Source organism: Etheostoma spectabile, chromosome 24 (assembly GCF_008692095.1).
Source record: "Etheostoma spectabile isolate EspeVRDwgs_2016 chromosome 24, UIUC_Espe_1.0, whole genome shotgun sequence".
NCBI classification, from domain to species: Eukaryota; Metazoa; Chordata; class Actinopteri; order Perciformes; family Percidae; genus Etheostoma; species Etheostoma spectabile.
In genome coordinates, this window is record NC_045756.1 from 9,590,548 (window position 1) to 9,600,100 (window position 9,553).

Below are 9,553 nucleotides of genomic sequence, written 5' to 3' on the forward strand. Positions count from 1 at the left end.
CCCCCGTTTGTCACTGGGACAGCTGGAAACCAACTCATCCACACATCTCCTGAAAACGTTGGCTAAGAAAATGAAGGTTAAAAGACTAAATTGCACTTCCATGTGGCACTTTGCGATGTGGCTTGGTTGAAGCTAATGTACTTCTCGGTGATTCCTGCTGTTCTGAGTTTGGACCCTAATGGTGGTGCACTTATTGTAAGTTGCTTTGGATAAATGCGTCAGCTCAAAGAAATGTAATGGCATGCCTCTGGCTTATGGTTAATAGTAGTAATAATAGACACAGGGCATCCAGATTAGATCAGAATTAAGGAGGCGTTTTGAAGGTTTGGGATGTTTTAGCCAACATGTCCTCCAGGTCAAAGACATCGGTTAGAGAGGCTCTCCCCTCTCCCCTCTCCCCTAGGTTCTTATTTGTCTTGTGAGGTCCAAATGAGCTTCGTGAAGCTTTGTGAACCATTTTCTGAGCCCACTAGACTAAGATGTGGGGCAGTCTTTACACATAGTGGTTTAGTGCAGTGAATACTAAGCTGTTAAAATAGTAGTGCATGTGGCACAGTGAATCCATCTGTGGACGGCTAACTTGGCGTCGTATTTTAAGCTCCCAGCGTCTGTTTGACATTATAATCCTACGGAGTACACCGTGTGTGTAGTAGTACTGTAGTAGTGTGCTTATTCAAACGCCACCACTGACTTCTTTCTGCAGCTCGGAGCGTCTTTTTGAAGCACAGACGATACGACGTGGTAAAAAGTGACGGTGATGCCGTTGAATTACAATGTTTGCATGGAAGTTAATGATTGGATAAAAAGAGTTAATGGCATAAATACTCCACGGTGCCTTAGTAATACTATACAGAATGACAACCCCATGCAGCGAAATGATTCAGGGAATGTCTCCACTGACCACTGGCAGACAAATGTCTACAGAAAACAAAGAAGGAACTAAAGCATTTTAATCATTTTCTGCCGAGTCAAAAGGAAATCAGGTGAAATCCATGTTCAACGTGTTGGTAGAAGAGGAAAAGCCAAAGGTGTGCCAACAAACGGTACAATGCCAGATTCCCATCCCGGTAAATCTGGAGCAGAATATTAAAATCATTCTTGGGCTTGGAGCCAATATTAGCAAAAATCTTCAGCTGCTTGTCAAACATCTGATTGAAGTTTAATTAAAGCCTTCATATTTCATTAGGTTGAAAAGTCTTTGGAGTTTTATAATTGAATAAAAATAATTTGTGACTCTACAGTGCATGCAGGATACTAAAACAGAACCACGATATATACTGTATAGTATATATATATATATATATATATATATATATATATATATATATATATATTGGACAACATATATATATATATATATATATATATATATTGGACAATATATATATATGTTGGACAAAAGAGAAAGAAGAGGAGAGAGTGAGTCTCCTGTGATAGAAAGCATAGCATGTAGGACATGGAGGTTGGTAGCGGATGGTATTTGGCCCCACCGCTGGCTCGCCAGATGAAACAGCGCGGATGATTAATGGCGGCTGGCTGGACGGCAGCAGCCAAGGGAGCCGAGCTTCCACCGGGCCCGGCAGACAACGCCGGAATTGGGTTACTCACGAAACCTAAAAGGTCCGTCTCCGACTAACAAATTTAATCATGGCAGTTCTCCCCTGCAGGTTGTTTGAATACCGCTGGATTACAGCGGCCTCTCATCTCTCCGAGAGACACACGTGTAGTCCCCTCGATGTTGCTGTCACAGAAACACAAAGCATTATGGGAGACTCAGATGTAGATGGTTCCGAAGCACAAAGCCCCAGAATTCTCTGAGGAGCGTTGTAGTCGTTGTTGTGGCCAGTTTGGAACATAAATCACAAGTTTTAAAAGCACAAAACATGAAAAAAGGCCAGTCTAAGTACCAAAAGTTCAGCTCTCTAATGAGTAGAATATTTCAAGTCAACAAAGGAGCGCTGTGGGAAAGAGGAAGAAGCGTTATTCACAGTCCTTGTTAGGATTCTTTGGTTGTTGAGAGAGAAGAAACATAGTGCAAACATCACATAACAGGGGTGAAACGACACGTGTGATGTTTTTCAAAAAGACGTCTGTAAGCGCCAGAAAGATTGTAAGATACTGTTAAAATAATAAGTTATCAGAATAGACAGAAACACTGAAGTTATCTCAGTGTTCAGTTTTACATGAGAACACTAGGAACACAGTACAGCTGATGACTGCCGTAAGCCTCACACACTAGCTTATGTAATAGTGAATATGAAGACATAATATGCTTGTGACTATATGTTGATGTTATGGTCAAGCTGGGCCTCTGCCCTGCGGAACACACTGACCCGGTCTATTGATTCGTCAACAGGGACACAGTTTACTCGTTTATTTTAACGGGCGGCGGGACACGATCCGTGGTCTCTGGCGGCTGATGTCAAAAAACGGTAAAAAAAAAGAGAAAACAGTAAAAAAAATTAAATTGTCCAAAAGAAGAATGTTGGAAAAAGCAACAACATGGCCAAAAACCAAGACAATGTCAAAAAGGGAAAACGCAAAAGTGACTAAAACGTGGAATAAAACGTCAAAAAAACAGTTGAAAAGCTTAAATGAACTATAAAATTGTCAAAAAAGTACAAAAAAGGCGTCAAAAACTGACAAAAAAGGGGAAGAAAGGTCAGTAAAAGCGTCCAACAGGTTGAAAGAAAGGTACTTAGAGCTATTCTGCTCATCAGAATATGAGTGTTATCACGTGGGGGGGCTGTACTGCTGCTATTCTTTCCCCATTCGCTGTGAAATCCACTCAGTGGTTGATCCTTTAAGTCGACTCGGTTTCTGCCACTGTTAGCGCCGTCTCCAGTTATAGTTATATAGCAAATGCCCTTATAATCCAATTTTCAGAGTGTAGCAGTGACTTTAATGCCTCCGAAACAAGCAGTGTGCAGCTGAGGAACACTGAAACGTTGACTCCTGTTTAGGATTTCATCAGGGAAAACTGCTCGGAGAAATCAATGAATCAATCAAATGATCATTTCACAGTTGACATGTGGGAGTGGTTGTTGTATGATGAGAGGAACAAGACACACTTAAAGAGTGTTTATTGTGCTTATTGTGTTTGTTTTGCATCTATTTTCAGTCTTTTTGCATGATTTTGTAATTGTTTTATTAACCTGGACACTGTTCTCCTATGGTTCTGTGTCTAGATGTGTGATGGGAACAACAATCTAACAGCAAGCTGTAATGTGACCCTACAGGACAGATGTTCAGCATCAGTTAGCATTCACTAAAAGTTATGTTGTTGCTGCTGAAAGACTCAGATTATTATTCTAAGTATGTGACAACATTATGGGATGGATCCCTACAGAGATAGACCTTTTAGTTAAGGAGTAAGATCCTTTTAGTTTAACATGAAACAGCGCCAACATCACCATCATCAAACCCACCAGACTCCATGTAAATAATCACTACTTTTAGCGTGTATTATAGAGCAGCATATCTCCACCTGACTCCATGAAATATCACTACTTTAGTGTGTATAGAGCAGCATATCTCCACCAGACTACATGTAAATAATCACACTTTAGCGTGTATAGAGTAGCATATATCACCACATGTAAATGGGTGAATTAAGAGTTTATTCCAACCAGACCAGAGTGGTGATTGTTGGAACAGTGGAAAGATGAACCAAGACGGCTTTTGGTAGTTTTATTTATGAGGATAAAAGTAGTGATTATTTACATGGACTCTGGTGGGTCTGGTGTGATCCTAAATGTCCTTGGGTTTATGTTTGAATGAGAGAGAAATTGTAAAGCAGAGTAAGGCAGAAATGGTGCTAACGTTATATAAATGCTGTCTGTCTATCGTTTAATACTTCACTGCGGGAGACGAGTGGGTGAGATTTATTCATTTTAGTCACATACAAATTATTGAATTCATAACTTTCTTTCATCAATGTAGTGTTTACAATGTTTGCACTGACTACCTGAATCCAGTTGATTCAACATAGTTTAGTTCGAGACTCGGAGTAGGCGTAGACGGGATTATTAATAATGTGTTTGAGAGGTTTTATTTAAGCTGACATTATAAAGCAAGACTGTATAAAAGCAGCTGCTCGGCTTTACAAAGTGGGAAGTCTTTCTGCATCGCAGCTTGCAAGCAACACTTATATTTAAAAGGGCCCAAAACAGTGATTTATGAAAACTTTAACCATAAAAAGAACAAAAGCACAGCAAACTGAACAGTGACCATTTTACTTTGGAACATTCTGCATTACAAAGATAATAACTGCAAAACACGGTCTATAAAACATGGTCAACCAACGTTGCTCAGTCTTTAAACACAGTTTGTCTGTCTATTACTTCCTATTCAGGTCAAAATATCAGCACCACACTGTTAATTCATATTTCAATTAAGAACATTTTGAGGGGTTGAGACCTAAACCAAACCGAGAGAGGGTCAAGACAAGACCAAGAATTTGCAGGGTTGAGACCGAACTTTGAGGGGTCTAAACAGAGACTTTGAGGGGTCGAGACAGAGATTTTCAGGGGTCAAGACCGAGACTGTCAGGGGTTGAGACCAAGACTTTCAGAGGTTGAGGGGTCGAGACAGAGACTTTGAGGGGTTAAGACTAAGACTTTAAGGGGTTGAGACTGAGAATTTCAAGGGATGAGACAAGACCAAGAATTTGAAGGGTTGAGAAAGAGACTTTGAGGGGTCAATACAAGACCAAGAATTTGAAGGGTTGAGACCGGGACTTTGAGGGGTCTAAACTGAGACTTTGAGGGGTCAAGACAGAGATTTTCAGGGGTCGAGACTGAGATTTTGAGGGGTCGGGACAGAGACTTTGAGGGGTCGAGAATGAGACTCTGAGGGGTCGAGACTGAGACTTCGAGGGGTTGAGACCAAGACTTTGAGGGGTCAAGACAGAGACTTTGAGTATAATAATAATGGATCTGCTCAAAGTTCAGTCCAAGGACTGAAGAGAAGACGATGCAGAGGAGTTTAAAGGTGAGATATCAGGCTGCCGATGCTGTCAGGGACGGCCGAGAGACACACAGGGCGCCGGTATCCCCGTCTCCACCAATCCTATCGAGACACAATGATACGTCAAAGAAGTATACTGACTGTGTACAGTGCAGGTGTGCTGCCTGTCTTTAGCATGTCACATGATTTAAACCACCTATTAAAAACATCATGTTCCATTCGGCGTGGCGGCGGTGCAGCGACCCTGAATCTGGTGAACTGTGTACGTGGTGAATCTGGTGAACGTGGTGAACGTGGTGAACCTTTTGAATGGTGAATCTGGGAATCCTTGGTGAACCTGGTGAACCTGGTGAACCTGGTGAATCTGGTGAATCTGGTGAATCTGGTGAACGTGGTGACCCTGGTAACCTGGAATCTGGTGAACGTGGTTGAACGTGGTGACCTGTGAACGTGAAGAACGTCGTGAACCTGGTGAACGTTGTGAACCTGGTGACACCTGTGAACCTGGTGACCGGTAATCTGGTGAACGTGGTGAATGTGGTGAACGTGTGGTGACCCTGGTGAACGTGATGAACGTGGTGACCTCGTGAATCGGGTGAACGTGGTGAACGGGTTTCTGGTGAACGTGGTGAACCTGTAGTAAATTCTGGTGAATCTGGTGAACTGTGGTGAACGTGGTAACGTGGTGAACGTGGGTGGAACGTGGTGAACCTGGTGAACGTGTTGAACGTGGGGAACGTGGTGAACCGTTGAACTGGTGAATGGTGAACATCGGTGAACCTGGTGACCTGGTGCACGTGGTGAATCTGGTGAACGTGGTGAACCTGGGTGAACCTGGGAACTGTTAACTGTGAACGTGGTGAATGTGGTGAACGTGGTGAACCTGGTGAACGTGGTGAACGTGGTGAACTGGTGAATGGGGTGACGCTGGTGACCTGGTGAACCTGGTGAACCTGGTGACTGGTGAACATGGTGACGTGGTGAACGTGATGACCGTGGTGACCCTGGTGACGCTGGTGAACGTGTGTAATTGGGTGAACTGTGAACTGGTGAATCTGGTGAAATGTGTGAACCCTGGTAAATCTGGTGATCTGGTTAACGTGGTGTGGAATCTGTGAACCTGGTGAACCTGGTGAACATGGTGAACCTGGTGGAATCCTGGTGAACATGGTGAACTGTGTGAACGTGATGGAACGTGGATGAACCTGGTGAACGTGGTGAACGTGGTGAATTGGGTGAACGTGGTGAACATGGTGAATCTGTTGAAATGTTGTGAACCTGGTAAATCTGGTGAATGGTGAGAACTTGGTGACCTGGTGATGGGTGAACCTGGTGAACTGGGTGAACCGTAGTGAGCCGTGAATCTGGTGAACATGGTGAAACGGTGAACGTGATGTACGTGGGACCGGTGAAACGTGGTGAACTGTGGTGAATTGGGTGAACGTGGTGAACCATGGTGAATCTGGTGAATGTGGTGTGGAACCTGGTAATGGCTGGTGAATCTGGTGAACCTGGGTGAACGGTGAACTCTGGTGGAATCTGTTGAACTGGTGAACCTGGTGAACGCGTGGTGCAACTGGTGAATCGTGGATGAACTGGTGACGAACTGGTGAACGTGGTGAACCTGGTGACCCTGGTGACCTGGTGACTGGTGAACGTGGTGAACGTGGTGAACGTGGTGAACTGTGAACGGATAACGTGGTGAACTGGTGAACGTGTGAACCTGGTGAACCTGGTGAACCTGGTGAACCGGGTGAATGTGGTGAACGTGGTGAATGGTGACGTGGTGAACCTGTGACTTGATGATGATTAACGTGGTGAACGTGGTGACGTGGTGAACTGGACTGGTGAACTGGTGATGCTGGTGAATCTGACGTGGAACTGGTGAACGTGGTGAACGTGGTGAATCTGTACGTGGTGAACGTGGTGAATCTGGGTAACGGGTGAACTGGTGAACGTGTTGAACCTGTGAACGGGTGAATCTGGTGAACGTGTGAACGTTGTGAACGTGGGTGAACTGGTGACGGGGGAACGTGGTTAACGGGTGAACCTGGTATAACCGTGGTGAACTTGGTGAATCTGGTTAACGTGGTGACGTGGTCAACTGGTCACTGGTAACCGTGGTTGAACCTGGTGAACGTGTGAACTCTGGTGAACGTGGTGAACGTGGTGAACGGTGAACCTGTGTGAACTGGTGAACGTGGTGATCTGGTGAACGTGGTGAACGTGTTGAACGTGGTGAATCTGGTGAATCTGGTTAACGTGGTGAACCTGGTGAAAGTGGTGAACGTGGTGAACGTGGTGAACCTGGTGAACGTGGTGAACGTGGTGAACGTGGTGAACCTGGTGAAATGCTGTTTGAGCACCAGTCCCGCTGATCTGAGCTGCAGCAACTTCTGCTTAAAAGGCAAGTAGCTCTATGTTAACAAATGAGCCTTCAGGCCGCCGCACACACACTGGGCCTGAAACGCATGAATCATAATCAACAATCCGCCAATCAATCTTTGTTCCGGCAGTTAGCGCCGGCCGGGGGGTGGGGGGGGGGGGGTGGGGGGGGGGGGGGTAAATGAGTCCCACGGGGACGCTGTGAATTGGCCCAGTCGGAATATAACCTCCCAACAGTCCCTCCGCTTGTCGTCTTCCCTCAGAGACCTGTGTGTCTACCTCTATAGAATATTTAGTACGTTGAATTTTTTGGAGATACTTACAGCATCCCAGAAACAGCACATAGTATGAACAAGTGGGATCTGAATAAGTGTCTTTTCCGTCAACTCTTTCAACAGTTTTGTTGCCTTCTTTGTCGCCTTTTTTGATGATTTTCCTCAAAACGTTCACGCCGTTCACTGTTTTCATCCCATTTTCCGATGCCTTTCCAGGTTTTTTGTCTGTGTTTTGTCGCCTTTTCCGTCACCTTTTTCAGTCGCCTTTTACCGTGTTTTCAACGCCTTTTGCAGGTTTTTAGTCAATAGTTTTGACTCCTTTTTCGTCACATTTGTCGTTGCATTTTCGTAGCCTTGTCCATTGTTTAGTCTGTTTTTTTCCACCGTTTCCTTCACTTTTTCAGTTGCTTTTCAGTCCCAAATTAAGTGTTTTCATCGCCTTTTTTGTGACCTTTTTGGTGACATTTGTTGTTGCTTTAGATTGGCCATGTGTGAGCAGAATGAAGAGTGACAGCGTAAAAACAGCCGGTGTGACTGATCTTCAGAAATAATCTCCATCCTCCTCCTCCTCGCCACCGGGCCAGGTGACGCTTTCTGTAAAGAGGGGGCTAATATAAACGACTCGACACCCCCATGTAAACAGTCTCTTTGTCTCCTACATCTACCGGCACGCGGTGCTTTGTGTGCAAATTCTCACTCTGTGAGTTGCCGTGACAACAACAATTTAAAAGAAAGGCAAAGGCAAGACTTGTACAAATTTTGCCACAGAATATGAAAAAATGACATTTTTTGGTTTCTGTTCTCTTGTGATTTTAGTTTTAGTTTTATGAAATAGAAAATGGAGTTCTACCCTTGTTTGGGTTCTTCCCTACAACTTCCCAATTTACTCTGTGACTGTTTACTGTTTCCTACTAGTGAAACAAGAAATACTTTTTTTAATTAATTTTTTAAAACATAAAAATCACCATCACAAAACGCACCAGAGTCCATGTATGTTTTTGTGTCTAAGTGACTGATAGGAACAACAACCTTTGACACTGGTCCAGTATTAAGTGAGATGAAACAAGCTTCAATGTAAATTATTGGGCAATTGCGCACTTTCAATTTACGTCCACAAAAGTGCTTGTTTTGCAGCTGACGGACTCAGATTATTAGTGTCCAACAACATTATGGGATGGATCCCTACAGAGATAGACCTTTTAGTTAAAGAGTAAACATTAAAAGAAATCTATGGAATTGCTATTGCTAAACACACCAGACTCCATGTAAAAGGCACATGATTATTTACATGGAGTCTGGTGGAGATAAGCTGCTCTATACAGGCTAAAAGTAGTGATTATTTACATGGAGTCTGGTGGAGATAAGCTGCTCTATACACGCTAAAAGTAGTGAATATTTACATGGAGTCTGGTGGAGATATGCTGCTCTATACACGCTAAAAGTAGTGATTATTTACATGGAGTCTGGTGGAGATATGCTGCTCTATACATGCTAAAAGAAGTGATAATTTACATGGAGTCTGGTGGAGATATGCTGCTCTATACACGCTAAAAGTACTGACTATTTACATGGACTCTAGTGGAGATTTGCAGCTCTATACACGCTAAAAGTACTGATTATTTACATGGAGTCTGGTGGAGATATGCTTCTCTATACACGCTAAAAGTAGTGATTATTCACATGGAGTCTGGTGGAGATATGCTGCTCTACACATGCTAAAAGTAGTGATTATTTACATAGACTCTGGTGGAGATTTGCAGCTCTATACACGCTAAAAGTAGTGATCATTTACATGGAGTCTGGTGGGTTTGGTGATTGAGATTTCGGGGCTGTTTCATGTTAATCTAAAAGGATCTTAGTCTTTAACTAAAAGGTCTATCTCTGTAGGGGTCCATCCCATAATGTTGTCACACACTTAGAATAAT

The 9,553-nt window shown here is 43.5% G+C and overlaps 1 long non-coding RNA gene across 1 annotated transcript in view; it reads left to right on the forward strand.

Annotated features, from left to right (window-relative positions):
* The first annotated feature begins 588 nt into the window (after positions 1-588).
* Positions 589-9,553, forward strand: part of LOC116674094 (uncharacterized) — an 11,765-nt gene continuing 2,800 nt past the window's right edge. The window contains exons 1-2 of the long non-coding RNA XR_004327968.1: positions 589-644; positions 7,752-7,755. This is a non-coding gene — a long non-coding RNA (uncharacterized LOC116674094). The remainder of the gene's footprint in view (positions 645-7,751; positions 7,756-9,553) is intronic.